At 43.0% G+C, this 16,458-nt stretch overlaps 1 protein-coding gene across 1 annotated transcript in view; it reads left to right on the top strand.

Annotated features, from left to right (window-relative positions):
• Positions 1 to 6,729: 6,729 nt before the first annotated feature.
• SH3TC2 (SH3 domain and tetratricopeptide repeats 2) overlaps positions 6,730 to 16,458 on the top strand; it is a 172,123-nt gene continuing 162,394 nt past the window's right edge. The window contains exon 1 of the transcript XR_012505697.1: positions 6,730 to 7,058. The gene's annotated coding sequence lies outside the window, so the exon portion shown is untranslated. The remainder of the gene's footprint in view (positions 7,059 to 16,458) is intronic.

Here is a 16,458-nt window from a genome sequence, read left to right as displayed (position 1 = left end):
CAGACGGTCCCACCACGGGGCTCTGCAGAGGCCTCACGCTCACATCCGACCACAACCTGAACCTCCTTCCTGCCAGCAGAAGCAAGGAGCTGGGGCGGAGCCAGCTCCGGATGGGAATCCGGGAGTCATGAGGGCTGTACTAGGGCCTGCCATTCCCTTGGCCAGCCTCCTCTGGGCTATTGCAGTGTTGGTACACCCAACCTAAAAGGGACCTCGGTGACCTTCTAAATGACTCTTCCACTTTACGGATTAAGGGACTGACTCTTACTCGTTACTCATCCATAATTTCTCTTCCACCTGCCCTTCTCCTGGCAGAGCCCTCCTCTGCTGTGCTTCCCATGAATAAAGTCAGTCATTTCCTTAAGATCCCCTCAAGTCCCATCTGAGCCCAGAGCAGTCAGTAGGGGGGCCCACCTTATTTTATATCCCCCCTCCCCTTTGGCTCCCTGCACAGAGGGACTCCTTGGCCTTTCAGTGGGTTTGTCCATCTTGGAAACTTCACATATGCTGTTCCCTATACCTGGTTTGCTTTTCTCCTGTTTCTTTGCAAAGTTGGAATCTGCTTATCCCCAAGGTCTCACCTTAATTGCCAAGTCCCTAGAGAGGCCTTCATGACCAGCTAGCTCAGGTATCCCAGAGAGTGTCTTTACTTAATGCGTGGAGTGAAAGCCTCTCAGACAACTTGAACTTACTCATTTCTTCTTAGAGTTCAGTTACATTAATTCCCATGCCCTCTCCCCCAAAATCTGGCTCTCCTCCCTCTATTCACTTGGCTCTTTAAGACCTGAATTCTATCTCTGAATATGGTCTTCCACTAAATCCTTCAGAATCTGCTAAGGATGCATATTTCTCCTAGTTATTAAGGATTACAAATGGGTCTTCACAGCCACACAGCTGGAAAGTCCAATGCTGCCCTGTGCATGAGAACAGGACAGGGAATCAGAAGACCTGGGTTCCAGCTTTGCCCTCCCTTCCTAGCTGCATGGCCTTGGGCAACCAGTTAATCTTTGTTGTCTTAATCTACTTGGCTGTAATGAATAACAAGTCCATTAACATTATTATAAAATATATTATAATTCTCCCTTTCCTGTGTATATCTCAGGGTTGTTCCAGGAATGAAATGAGAACCTGTGTGCTTTGTAGACTAAAGTCTATGCAAAGTAGGTGGGGATTATTTCCCCCTCACTCATTATAACTTAGTTATTTACACAGAATTTGCAAAAGGTGACATCATATGCCCTGCTATCCAGGACAGCCATGGAGAAGGGCCAGCAGATCTCAGCGGCGTAAGTGCACCAGTCATCTCACCATTACAGTGTGTGCCACTGCCTGGAGGGTCACACTGCAATCCATGGGCCTTCTGCAAGCACCTCATGACCTCTGAAAGGGCATCAAACTTCCACTTGTGAGAGAACCCTACACGTACACTACCTGGGATCACAGAGTTTTAGACTGTCATTACTGTGAGAGTTTTTAGAGTTCATCAAAAACAAGTTCCTCTTTCTACAGAATCCAAAAGGCATTGGGAATTGGCAAACAGCCTGCAGCAGACTAATGGTGAGGACGGCAGTGCTGAGGCAAGGTCTCTGGGTTCTAGGTGACCGCTCGGTTGCCAGAAATTCCCACGGCTGATTCTGCTTCCATGTGGGGGTTGCATCTAAGAGCAAAGTCCTCCTTATGACACAGAGGAGCATTCACAAAGTGGGCAGAGAGGAAGTTCCATTGCAGCATTTTACTCCATATTCCATTGCACTATTTTATTTGTAATGCAAAAAAGAGTGGGAAACAGTTTAAATGACAATTCGTAGGGAGATAGACTGTGGCATATCATACTAAGGAGTGTTACACGGCGATTAGTAAAATGAGGTGGGTGTTTATATAACCTGGATAGCTATTCAAGATCTATTTTCTGGTGTGTGTGTGTGTCTGCATGTGTGCAGGGGGCGGGGTGGGGGGCAAAGACAAGTTGCAGGGCCATCACATGTAGTATGCTACAATTTATTTAAATGAACCTGTAAAAATCACACTATCTTTTCCAGGAGTACACACATATACATTTTAAGACTTAAGAAATGGTCTGGAAGGCCTCCCATTTAACTGATAGTAATAGTATTCAGCTCTAGTGGAACAGCGATGGAGAACTAACAAAATGACCAGGGTTGGAGGGGGACTCCAGAGGGCACGAGCCTTAAGGACCATGTTTTCTTTCATTTCTTTCATTTAAAAAAAGAAAAATGTATTCACAAGTCCTTGTGTGATTAAAAATTGATAACAGTTAAAAAATTAGCCCCAGGCTCTACTGAGCACTTCCTCTTGGCTGGCAGGGCCGATTCATGACCGACTAACCTTGAATGGGTCTCTGTGACTAAAGGGAAGGGAGGGTCCACTTTTCATTGCCATGCTGTCTGATCACTTGACCCCTGTGGGCTCCCTTGGCCTTTGGAGGCCTGTCCCATGCCAGGTCCTGAGAGTGAGCACAACGTGGCCAGAGTCCAGTGCGTCAGGGTCCTCCTGCAACTGACCTCCTGGTGACTCAACATGATGGACGGGTCTGCCCAGCACAGTTGACACAGAACCATGAAAACTGAGCCTGGAGACTCCAGTCTGAATCTTAGCCCTGCCTCCACCTTCCAGGGAGACGCTGGGCGAGTGCCCGCAGCCGCAGCACATGGCCTTGCCCAGGCTCTGACCGCCTCTCCTGGCATCTCCCCCTCGCTCACTCTGTTCCAGCCATGCAGGCTTCCTTTCTGTGCACCCCGCCTCCCACACTTGCCCCAGGCATTCATGGTTGCAGTTCCTTCTGATCTGACCATCTTCTCTCCAATGTCCATGTTGATTGGCTCCTTCTCGTGGTTCAGGTCTCGTCTCTAGTGAACGTTCCTACCTAGAGAGGCCTTCCAAGTCACCCTCCCCATAGTCCCTCTCTCACATGCACTGTTTGAAATTCCCCTGGAGAATGGAACACTGCCAGAAGTTATGTTGCTCAGTTTGTTCATGCACTTTTATCCTCTGTGTTGCCCACTGGAAGTTACAGGCAGTAGGAGCAAGCACCTGTCCTGTCCTCTTCTGTAGCCCAAGCACCAAGCAGCAAGAATGGCGTCTGGCACATAGTAGGTGCTCAGTAAAGATTATGGGAATGTGTGACCTTCGCAAGCCCAGTGAGAAGAGTGCACTTGGAGAAGAAGGACCCAAGTTTCCTTCCAGTCCCCTCCTGTCAGGAGCCAAATCCCAGAGTCAGGCAGGACTGGACGAAGGGACAAGCCCTGTGGCTCCACTTCCAAGTCGGCCATTACAAGGCTGAGGTGTGGGCCTGTGACTTAATGCCCAGATGCTCCAATCTGCTCTTCTAGAAGATGAAAGGATTGGGCTAGATGCTTCTTTTCAACTCCCAGCTTTTACTATGCTATAAAATATAAATGGTTTGTGTCCACGTGCTCAAATCAAGATACATGCTTGAATACACTTTCTTTAATATGCCCTAAATATCAGTTTAGTGTGTTTTTTTTTTCCATTTTCCTCTTTCTCATAAAAAATGGAATGCAGAATGTGTGGCAGGATGGTCTCTGGTGCATTGTAATACGGAGCCCTTTATGCAAAATTCATTATTGAATCAAAGGCTGCAGTTTTCTTTTCCTCATTTGTTTCTCTGCTCCCCAAACAATTTTCAGGTTTCATCTTTATTAGTGTTCTTTGGCCCTTTAGCAGAATGAAAATTCTGTATAACTAATCATGGGGGCTGTATTTTGAATATGACTAAGTGGGCACACAGAAGAATATGGAATGTTTGTTCCAAAACCCCTCGTTCCAGCACATGGAGTGGGGAGTAAGGGTGAGCTCCTGAATTTCCATGCAGCAGAAGGAGCCAGGTCAGCCTGGTCTCTGGGGTCAGATTCTGATGTCAGTACTGAGCCTCCACTTCTGGCTGGAGAGTTAACTGAGGAGGTGCCTTTGATTTGGAGGCTGGAGGCCAAATGCGTTATAAAGCCTTCTTTTGCTGAGAGCTTGCTGTGTTCCAGGCACTGGGCTAAGAGCTTTGCCTTCATTATCTCCTTTAACTTTAATTCTTTCAAGTACTCTGTGACTTGGGAATTGTTATCACCCCATTTTTTCAGATAGAGAAACTGAGGCACAGAGAGGGTAAATCAAGTAGGAGTGGAACTTAGATTTAAACCCAGGCTATCTGAGACCAGAGCCTACAGTCTTTCCCACCACCAATACTGGTACATGTGTAGTACAGGATACTATACCTATTATGCAGTACAGGCCTGGCCCTGCTAGGACAAGGTGCAGTTAATAAAAATAATCCCTAACATTCAAGTTTCTAATCAAGATTTTAAAAGTAGCAATCAATATCAGATTTAAAAAAGATCATAAGCAGGTCAGGTATTATTTATTCCTTAGATAAACACACCAGGACTTGCTATGTGTGAGGAGAATATATATACTTTGTTGCCCCAAATAGAGAGAGTCCCTGCCCTCCTGGGGCTTATAGTCATTTGACATCAGAGGAAATGAAAGCTGAGAGATTTTGTATAATGTGCCTGTTTCCATTCAGCTTGTCTAGGGCAGAAATGACATTCAAATCTAACCATAGGACCCCTCAGCCACTAAATTTCCTGCTCAATGGGAAGTAGTAACTCTCAGGTGTCCAATTTGAACAGCTGCCTATCATCTCTTCCTTTCCTGTGATCTATGGAAACAGTTGAATAATCATTCAATAAGTTGCCAAAGATATGGATCAGCATGAGTGGACTGAATAGAGCAGGGTTTCTTGACGGTGGCACCGCTGATATTTTGGGCTGGATCATTCTTTGTGGTGGGGGCTTTCCTGTGCATTGTAGGTGGTTTAGCAGCATCTCTGGCCTCTGTCCACTGGAAGGTAGGAGCCAGCTGTGACAACTAAGAATGTCTCCGGATATTATCAAATGTCCCCCTGGAGGCAAAACTGCCTTAGGTTTAGAACCACTAGAATTGAGTAATGAAAAATAAAACACTCACCAAAAAAATCCTCCGTTGCTCCAAGCCAATGATATTTTTGCATCCATGGGACTTACATCATCAGAGGTTAGGACCCCCAGATCTCATTCAGTTAAAATAATCCTCGGAGAGACCTGGAAGCCTGGAGCTGTGGGAGGACCATAGTTTCCTCAGGTGAGATTGTTTTCCTCTGCAGCTTAAGTAACCTGCCTGTGCTGCCCTCTGCTGGTTAAGTCTGTAACTTCATTTTGGTGTGGATCAGAAGATTAAGAAAGGAGAGCTCGGCACTGAAGTCCCCCGGAGTCTACACCCGAATCCTCATCCCTGTGAAAGGAACCCCAGAGGCAGTATTTAACAAAATTTCAGCTAATCAAGATCATCTAGGAGGTATATACAGTTTTCCAGTGACTTTCTCTCCAGGGATTCTGATGCCTCTTGTGATGTCAGTGCCTAAGGAGACCTCACAGGCCCCTTTTGGAATTTTTATTTTTGGTAGGGATAGGTAATTAGGTCTATTTATTTTTACAGGAGGTACCAGGGATTGAACCCATGACCTCGTGCATGCTAAGCATACCCTCCCCCTCCCTCAGGCCCCTTTTAGAGCCCCTCCAACACGCCATACTCAGCCCTGAATTTCTCCTCCTCCTCTCTTCTCCCACCACCTTCTTCTTTTGTTTATTTACATATTTACATATTCACAACAACATATTTCATATGTGAATAACTGTTGCTAGAAACCTCAGATAACACAGAGCACTTTTAAAAGAGAGATAATGCTCTTCTCCCTTCTCCTACCAACCCCACCCCCTCACCTGGCTACAGGAGGAGGGGTGTTGTCTGCTCTGGGCTCTGCTGACCCCTCATCCAGCCCAGGGCCAGGGGGATGGGGAGGGCCCTGGATGTGCATCTGTGGAGTGAATAAACAAATCACCATCATCAGGCTGATGTGGTCTCTTTCCTGTACGTTCAAAGTCACATATATAGTGTGCTTCTGTACATAAGTGGGGCCACACTCTATCACTGTGTGCAAGTTTCTTCAGTTTTTGCATCATAATATAGCTTAGAGATCTTTCCTTGACTCTCCATCTAGACCTGCTTCATTCTTTTTCACTGCTGACTAAATGCACTGTCAGTATTTGACTGTTTTCATATTGATGGGCATTGACGTCCCTTCCATTTCTCACTATTTCCAGCCATGCTGCTTGCACGGCCTGTTGGTGCCCGGGTGCGAGTGTCTCCAGGAAAGACACCTGAGGTGGCCTCGCTGGCTGGAAGGGCACCTCCTTCCTGTCCCATTCACTGGGTCAGATGCATAAAACCTGAACTTTTCTTAAAGATAAGTTGGACTCAGGAGAAATTCCTTTCCCCGGGAGTGGTGGGGAGTGTCAGACCTCGGCTTGTATCCTGACTTGGTGTGCGTGCACACACACACACACACACACACACATGCACACCCTCCTGTCCCAGCCTGCTCACTGGGGAACCTAATCTGAAAACATGAACTGATTAGTTTAGCATGTTTTGTGGAAGCATGCTGAGCGGAGAGTCCTGAGGTCTGAGTTCTCTTATAAGAGAGGCTATAGGCTTTGCAACAAAACTGTCTGTAAGTGTTGAACACATGACTCGGTTTTCATGGGCCTCATTTTCTTTATCTTTAACATGGGCTGGGGAGTGGACCCGTTACTATAAAGACACTTTGACTGCTAACCTTTCAGGGTGAGGCGTCAGTTGCCTGCCCTTGACCTAAGGTTGGCTGTGGGAGCCAAGAAACAGGAAACTGATGTTTTGGTAAGAGCAGTCAGCAGTCCGGGTGAGGTCAGAGCTGGTGGCATGGTGACCTCTGCCCTGGTCAGCAGCCCCACCTCCTCCCCGGAGCTGCTGGGCCAGTACCTCGGCTGACCCTTGACAAGAGGAAAGTCTGGGTAACACCTCGCCCCTTGTGCAGTGACCTGTCTGCACCTCTGATGGCAGTCGGGCTACAACACAGACACTGCTGGGCCCTCCTGGCAGAGTAGTGAGGACCAGGGCCCTGCAGTCCCCTCCCGGGATCCAGCCCTGACTCTGCTTTGTCCTGTCAGCAGGTGAGTTGGGGCGAGTCACCCAGACTCTTGGTGTCCTGATCTCTAACCTGGGGACCATGTTAGTAAAGCTCTAATGGGGTGTTGTAAGGATTAAGTGAAGTTCTTTTTTCTTTTATTTTTCACTTTGTTGACCAAAATGTATTTATATTATTACATGTAATATAAAAAGAGTTTTCCTCACTAAAATATAAAATTTTAAACAAAGTGTTAGTTATAAAAACCAAAGAACTGGCATCTGGGAGTCTTGATGTGGAGGGTAGAGTAGAAAATAGTTGAGAAATAAGAGGCTGTTGGACTAGGGTTGTAGGTGAGTCTCCAGAAAGAGACCTTTCTTGCCAGGTGGGTCTTTGCTAATGCTGGACAAACGTCATTCTGAAACTTCCACAAGAGTGGGGCTCCTGGTCAGTTTCATTCCTTGCTTTGTCCCTAGTGCCTGGAAGAGTGTCCAGCACAAAGTTGGTGTTCTGTAAATATATTTGCTTTTTCTTTCTTTCTTTTGTTTTTTGGTTTTACTGTTCTTATAATTTTCTTTTTCAAAATTACTTCTGTTTTCCAGTTTTGAGATATAGGTGACCTATACTATTGTTTTCATTTTAGGTATACAACATGATGATCTGTTATATGTATAGAACTGTGAAGTGATCACCACAATAAGTCCAGTTAACATCCATCACCTCACATAATCACAATTTTTTTCTTGTGATAGGAACTTTTAAGATCTACTCTCTCAACAACTTTCAAGTACACAATACAGCATCGTTAACTATAGGCTACATGCTGTACATTACATCCTCAGGACTTATATATATCTTATAACCAGAGGTTTGTACCTTCTGATCACCTTCACCCCCTTTGCCCACCTCCTCATTCCCTCCTCTGGCAACTACTCATCTATTCTCTGTTTCTGAGTTTGTTTTTTTAGATTTCACATGTAAGTGAGATCGTACAGTATTCGTCTCTATCTAACTTATTTCACTTAGCATAATGCCCTCAAGGTCCATCCATGTTGTTGCAAATGGCAGGATTTCCTTCTTTTTCATGGCAAGTAATATTCCATCATATCTATCTATGTCTATATATCACATTTTCTATTTATTTTTCAGTGGATACTTAAGTTGCTTACATGTCTTGGCGATTGTAAATAATGCTGCAATGAACAGATAGCTTTTCAAGGAGTGATTTCATTTACTTCAGATATGTACCCAGAAGTGGGATCGCTGGATCCATCTTTCTGAGTGCTCAGACCAAAACATTAGTCACTGTTGATGCTTCTCTTTCTCCTACATCCTACACTTAATCCATCTAGAAATCTTTTAGATTTATTTGGATATATCCAGAATCAGAACACTTCTCACCATCTCCACCATCACCGAGGTCCAAGTCAAGGCCAGTAGACTCCACTCCTGCTCTTCTCTCACCCACAGCCCATTGCTACAGAACAGCCAGAGTGATTCTTTGCAAATTAAAGGTCAACATATCAATCTTCTGCTAAAAAAATCCTGCAGTGGCTCCACATTTCAGTTAGAGTAAAATGTAATATTTTTGCGATGGCTTACCATGCTTTACAAAACCACAAGCCTCATCTCCCTCTACTCTCTCTGTCCTGGACATTCTCCTTTTGTCCCTCCGGATCCATTCTCCAGACTTTTCCCCTCTCCTTTCCTCATCAGCAGAGTGGCCACAGGAATCTTCAAACATGCTCCACTGCCTTTTGGCTTGGAGTTAGATCAGTTGGTGGCAGGCTGTGGTACTGGAAGGGGAAATGGGAGCTGAGAGAGGTTGAGGTATTTAGTCTTCTGTTTCCTTCCTTGCCAAGCCTGGTTGTGGCCATGACTCTGTTCCTTCACCAAAGACCACATCTCCTGCCAGAAGCCCTGTCCCACAGCCAGCCCCCTCGAGGTTCCAGAAATCCTGCTCTCTGCTGCCCTCTTCTGGCCTAGAAGTGCTAGAGCCATCAAGCTAGTGCTACCTCTCCAGGGCATGACCTTGCTCGTTTGTCTTAACTCTGTGCATACCTTTGCAAACAGCCTTTCTACTTAACACTCCTCAATGACCCCTTTTCAAGGTGCTCTTTGCTTCCTCCCAAACATGATTGATCCCTCACCCTGGCATACTCTGTTCAAGCAACACTTTCTACCTTGGTCTTCCTCTAGCATGCACTCCTGCCTCAGGTCTCTGCACTGGCTATTCCCATCTCCTGGCATGCTCTTCTCCTGGATGTTCATGCACCCTCCCTCACGTCCTCAAGTCTTTGGTCAGTTGTCACCTTCTCAACGACCACATCTCTCTCTGTCCTAATGAAAATTGCAGCCCTTCTACCCTGGCAGTTCCAATCTTTTTTTTTTTTTTTAATTAAAAAAAAAAGTACATATCCTCTTATAACTCACTACATTATTTATTCATTTATGATTTTTCACTGTCTTTATCCTCTCACTAGACTTGTAGATCTTTGAGGGCAAGGACTTCATCTGTTTTTTTCATTGATGAATCTCCACTACCTAGAATAATATCTGGGACACAGTAGGTGATAAATGCATGTTTGTTGAATGAGTAAAAGTCTGAATACATCCCACTTTGTTCTTATCTCTCAATGGCACCCACCATGGTTTCCCTTGAAACGTATAACGCAAGTGCATATCTTGTAATTCCAACTAAATTGTGAGCTCTCCAAGAGGAAGAATTATTAGCGTTTATATCTGAGGTTGCAAAGAAAAGGCCCTTGGGCTGGACTTGGCCTGCAGGCAAGTTTGTTTGTACTAAAGTATCGGTCCACACAGTGTTTCAAGTATTATTTTGATTTACCTTTCCAACATTAAAAAAATGAGGATATTCACTTGAAGACATGGATTTCTGGTTTCCATGCCAAATAAGAAAGTCTGGTCATATTTTACAGCATGTTTCTCATTTTATAACAGCTGAGCGGGGTCCTCCTCCTTAGACTGGCCATGTCCCCTCCTGTGCATCAGGGCTGTACCTCTTTCTGTTGCTTCCCTGACCTCCTCTAAAGCAGGTGTCACCCAGCCAACTCCACTAACTTATGTAACTGCTTGGCCCTTGTAGACATAGAAGTTTTCAACCCCTGATGGTAAAGCATATCTCAGGGAGACAATAAATGTTTAATGATGGTGAGGTTATACTGATGATGAAGAAATATGGGTTGAATTTCTACTTTTTCTCTTCTTTTCTCTTATAACTTCTCTTCATCTACTTGTGCTCTCAGTGTTGATGTCTTCAGATACAACTGTGGATTTTTTTCAGTTACACTATTTTGCTTTTTGTATTCTCAAATTCTATTATTAGGTGCATACATATTTATGATTGTATGACTCCTGAAGAAGACGTGAAGGAGACTGAAGGAACAGAAGGACACTGAGGAAACTTTCAACCAACATGTGGTTGAAGACTCAAAGGACACTATCAACCAACCTGACATAATTAACATGTATTCGACTTAACAATAGCAAAGTAAACATTCTTTTCAAGTACACATGGAACATTCACCAAAGTAAGTCACATTCTAGGCCACAAAACACACCTCTGCAAATGTATAAGGACTGAAATAACACAAAGCATGTTCTCTGACCATTACAGCATTACACTAGAAATAAAACTAGAGATACAGCCTCCAAAACTCTAAATAATTAGGAATTTAAAAATATACTCTAAATAGTAACTCATGGATCAAAGAAGGAATCACACAGGAAATTCTAAAGTACTTTGAGTTAGACAAATGAAAACACAACATGTAAAAATTTGTGTGATACAGCTAAAGAAATGTTTTAGGAACATGTATGACATTAATTACTTTCAAAGAAGAAAAGTTTCAACAGTGATCTTAGCTGCCACCTTAAGAAATTATAAAAAAGAAAGCAAGTTAAACACAAAGGAAGCAGAAAGAAGGAAATAAAGATAAGAGCAGAAATCAACAATGTGGAAACCAGAAAAACAATAGGGAAAATCCATGAAACTATAATTTATAAATTTCTATCTGGTATGTTCAATTAAAAAAGAGAGAGAGAGAAAGTACCAGTTACCAATATCAGAAATGAAAGAGAAGATTTTATTAGAGATCCAATAGCAACTAAAAGGTTAATAAGGGAATAATATGAACAACTTTATACCAATAAATTTGAGAACTTACATGAAATCGAAAAACTGCCTGAAAGACTCAAACTCCCAAAGCTCACTCAGGAAGAAATGGGTAGTCCAAACAATGCTATACCTACTAAAAAATTAAATTTGTGGCTAAAAACTTTCCAACAAAGAAAACTCCTAGTCCACATGAGTTCAGTGGTGAATTTTACCAAACACTTCAGGGAGGAATAATACCAATTCTAGAGAATTTTTTTTCCCCAAAAATGGAAGAGGATGAAATATTTTCCAATTTGTTTTATAAATCCAGTATTAACCTGATACCAAAATTAGACAAAGACATTACATGAAAATAAATTTACAGCCCAAATATCCCTCACAAACAGAGATGCAAAAGCCCTTGGCAAAATAGTAGTAAATTAAATTGAACAATATATAAAAAGGATAACACATAATGAAGACGAGAGTTTATCCTTGTAAGGTTAGTTCAATATTCAAAAATTAATCAATGCAATCACCATATCAACCGATAAAAAGTGATTATCTCAATAGATGCAGAAAAAAGCACTTTGGAAAAAGTCAACATTCATTCATAAAAGAATCTCCCAAGAAACTAGAAATAATAGGGAGGTTCTTCAATCTAATAAAGGTCAACTATGAAAATGTATAGCTAACATCATATTTAATGTATAAAAGACTGAATGCTTATCCCTGAGATCAGGAACAAGGCAAAGATATCCACCCTCACTACTATTCAAAGGTGTACTGAAAGAAAGAACAAAAAATAAGTAGTATTAAGATTAGAAAGGAAGAAATGAAAATTGTCTTCACTTGCAGATGACATGATTATCTATGTAGGAAATCCTAAAGACTCTACGAACAATATGTCACACCAGTACCCAAACCACAAAATACAAAGAAAAGTCTAACAACATACATGCAAGATTTATGTGCTCACGTTTATAAAACATTGATGAGAGAAACTGAACTAGACCTACACAAATGGAGAGACATGCTGCATACGTGGATTTGTCAGTGTTGTCAAGATGTCATTTCTCCCCAGATTGATCTACACGGTCAATGCAATCTCAGTCAGAGAATCAGCAGCTGGGTGTGCGCTGGTGCATGCTCCAGACACGCCTGACCACTCCAGGGAGGCTCGCGCCCAGGGCATCCTCAACACTGAAGTGGTCCTCCCAGAACATAAACTAGAACAGGATGCAGGCCTCCTTTAAAATGCTCGTGATGTTTCCACATTGCTTTGAGAATCAAGCCCAGAATCCAAGCAGCCAGAAACACAAGCCTTGTGTTTCATGACCTGGCTCCGCCTTCGCTTAGCCTTCATCTGCTTACTCTCCCCCAAGGAGGCTCCAGGGTTGCTGAAGTTTTCTATTTTGGGACAGATTGATTTAGGAAACTCTTTCTGTCACTAAGTGGAAATCTTTCGTCCTGTAACGCTCACCCTGGATTAGACTCCCAGAGACCACAGAAGTACAATCTCTCATGAGAGCCTTTAAGCACTGAAATGTGACTGTTCCCTCTGAGTTTTTTCTCATGTTTGCTAAATGTCCTCTGTTAACTGAGGTATTCCTTGATGATTTGCTTTGCTGAGTTATTGCCCTTTTCTCAGGAAGTTCCCATCAATAAATGCCTATTTCAGTATCTGTCATCTAGAGCTGAATGCACAGCCCATCAGCCGGCCCAGAGCACAGCAAGGCTCGCCATCTTGTTTTCTGACACAGTAAATCTCCTCATGTGGCCTACATTGCGTTAATGTTTGGTAGCCTCATTTACGAATAAATTCATACTTGGAGCTTGAGGGTGCCTAAAACTCTGACATATTTCTTATATGTGTTGCTTTTAGCTGTTTCCCACTCTGTACTTGTGTCATTGTATTTTAAGATTTTTACATTTATTTCATGTGCTTTTTATCTTACTGTGACATTTCCTTCGAGGTTTTTGAGATAATGGTGAATTCTGATTCTGTTTTCCTATTCACCATCTGTCCCACCTCAACAATGACTCTGACCAGCTCATGTCCAGGAGGTCCTCAACAAGTCCCTTAAACATCTCTTAATACTCTCCACTCTGCTCTCCCTGCAGTACCACAGCTTAGTTTGACCTGCCTTCATCCAGAAATAGAATGCTTATCCTAGCTGGTCCCACATATCTATTCCTGCCCCCTCTGGTCTCTTCTCCACACTGAAGCCAGGCTAATCTCTACAAAACAGAGAAATTAGTTCACAATGTCCCTCTGCTTAAAGCGCTACAAAACTCCTATTGTTCATATCCCTTACATACTCTACCAGCTTCCAACATCAGCATTCATTCATTTACTCAATATTTCTCGGTACCTACATGAGGCAGGCATGGCTCTAGGCACTGGAGACACAGCTGTGAGCAAAATAACACAAATTCTCTGCCCCCATGGAGCTTACATTCTAGCAGATGAATGCAGCTCCTCAGGGCTCCCTGCGCCCTCGCCTCAGCTCACTGGCTTTTCATTCCTTCACACTAGTCATATTCCCCCCTGGAACAGGGCTTTGGAGAGACACACTGGTCCCTCTCTCTGGAATTCTTTTTCCCTCTTGTGTTTGTAACTCTTACGTATCTTTCAGATATTAACTTAAAAATTACTTCTGTAGGGAAGTCTTCCTTGATTTCGCCACCTAGATGAAAGTCGCCTTTGATGTGCTCTTACAGGACTTCCCTTTCGCCCTGTCACAGCCGTTACTGCACAACCATTTTTCTGACACTTTGACTGACCTCTAAGTCCTCAATGGACTGTGGGTTTTTTGAGGGCAGGGGCTCTGTTTTCACTCAACAGTGTCACTCAGTGCTCAGTACAGAGTAGGCACTCATTCAACATTATTTAAAGAAATGAATTTATGCCTTCATCCAAGACTATTAAAATTTGGCCTGGAATGGAATGAGAGCCGTGACTAAGAACCTGCTCTGAAGATAGCATCCAAGAGAGCAAGGAAGTAACTTATTAGTAGTCTTTAAATCAGTCATCAATCTGTCTAACCTTATTTGGATTCAGCCCACACTTTTTCCCATCTCATTTGCAAGATCTCATGGGAGGCTTTTCCAAAGTTCAGCTCACTATGTCAACTGCTCTGCTGACTATCCAAAAGGCAAATGAGGTTTGTTTCATGCAACTAAATTTCATTCATGCACAGCCTCAACATACTTGGTCCTCCATCCTCTCACCTGTAAGATGCTGGGCTACATCAGGCGATTTCTGGGATTCCTTCTGACCAAGACTTTGGGAGCCAGGACTGGGGATTGGCTCGCTGATGCTGCTGGGGGTGAGGTGAGACGCTGTGCCCACAGCTCCAGCTTCACCCAGACAGCTAAGGGAGGTGTTTGCAGAGAGAGGCTGGGTGGGGAGCCCTTTCCCAGTGGCAGGCAGGTCAGTGTGGGCCAGGCCAGTCAGGGAGGGAGCAAGAACAGCAGCCTTGATTCCTGGGATGCTCTCTGCCCTCCTCCCCCACCCTGACCACCCCCACAAGAACCATACTGTGTGTCTCAATCCTAGAATGTGTGGAATGTGCCACAGCCTGATAGGCATAAGTGATCTGCAGAGAGGCAGGGAGGAGCTCTGCTCCCTAGTCAGAGGCCTGACAGTGCAAGGACTATGGGTCCTGAGGGCTGGGCTGCCCCTCCCATCCTCCCTGGGCCTCCTGCTGCAGCCAGGATATCAAAGGCTGCATTGTGCTTTGAGAAGGACCTCGAGTCCCTCATGTTTCTGGCAGGAGGTTGGAGGAGGGACATCGTTAGCAAGGCGTCCCCCCCAACACCATTCAGGCTGATGGCAGTTAGTATCTCAGCCCTGAAAGGGTGGTGCAGACAGAGGTGCCTATCTCTGCATCCCTGGGTCAGAGGGATGTAGAGCCTGTTTTTCCAAAGAAATAGCTCTTTGGTTTTGTTGATATTCTCTATTTTGCCCCAGTTTTACTGAGATAAGATGGACATACAATGCTGTATAAGTCTGTGCACAGCACAACTATTTGACTTACATATATTGTGAAATGATCATCACAGTAAGTTTAGTTAACATCTATTTATTTGTTCAATTTCTGTTTGATTTCTGCTCTTACTTGTACTATTTTCTTTCTTCCTTCTCCTTACTTTTTGCTTAATTTGACTTGCTTAGGTAACTGATTTGAGACTTTCTTTTCTTCTCATATAAGCACCTAATGTTATAAAGTTCCCTTTCTAAAGCACTGCTTTTGTTGCATTCCCAAATTTTGACAGGTTGTATTTTTATTTTATTACATTCAGACTATTTTCTAGTTTCCTTCATGATTTCTCCCACATCCCCTGAGTTATTTAGGAGCGTTCTATTTAATTTGCACATATTGGGGGATTTTCCAGGTACATCTCTTTGATTAATTTCTAATTTAATTCCTCTGTCTTCAGAGAACCTATTTGTATGCTTTCAATCCTTCAAGTAACTTGGTATTTGTTTTTTTGTCCCAGAATATGTACTTTCTTGGTGAATGTTTCATATGCACTTGAAAAGACGTCTATTTTGATTGGGGGGGCATTGTTATATAAAATTCAACTAGGTCAAGTTAATTAAAAGTGTTGTTTAGGTCTTCCGTATCCTTACTGATTTTTTTTTTTTCTGGTCTAATGTTCTATTAATTACTGAAAGAGAACTGCTGAAATATCCAACTAAAATGGTAGATTGTTTTCTAGTTCTTTCAGTTTTATTACTTATTTCCTCGTGTATTTTAAGCTGTGTTGTTAGCTGCACACACTTCTAATATTGTATGTCTTTTTAATGAATTAACTCCTTTACTATTAGGAAGTATCCCTATTTATCCCTGGTTATATTCCTTGCTCTGAAGCTTACTGAACTGATGGTACTACAGGCATGCCAACTTTCCTTTGATATTTAAATAGCATTTCCTTTTTCATCCTTTTACTTCTATCCTAGTTATGTCTTTATATTTATGTATCTAGGTTCCTTTCTTCAATCAGGCAATCTCCGAATTTTAAATGGGGGGTGATTAGTTTTATTTATTTATTCATTCATTCATTCATTCATTTATTCATTTATTCATTTAATGGAGGTACTGGGGATTGAACCCAGGACCTTGTGCATGCTAAGCATGTGCTCTACCACTGAGCGATACCCTCCCCCTTAAATGGAGAGGTTAGGCCATTTTCATTTAATGTAATTATTATTCGGTTGGGTTTAACTCTATCATCTTGTCATTATGTTTTCTGTTTCCATTTGCTCTTTGTTCCTTTTTTTCAACGGAATCTTCAAATTTATTCAGTTGAATTTTGTTTT

This window comes from Camelus bactrianus, chromosome 3 (genome assembly GCF_048773025.1).
Source record: "Camelus bactrianus isolate YW-2024 breed Bactrian camel chromosome 3, ASM4877302v1, whole genome shotgun sequence".
Taxonomy (NCBI): Eukaryota; Metazoa; Chordata; class Mammalia; order Artiodactyla; family Camelidae; genus Camelus; species Camelus bactrianus.
The sequence above is the reverse complement of the archived record's forward strand: the minus strand, read 5'-3'. Positions and strand labels throughout refer to the sequence as shown.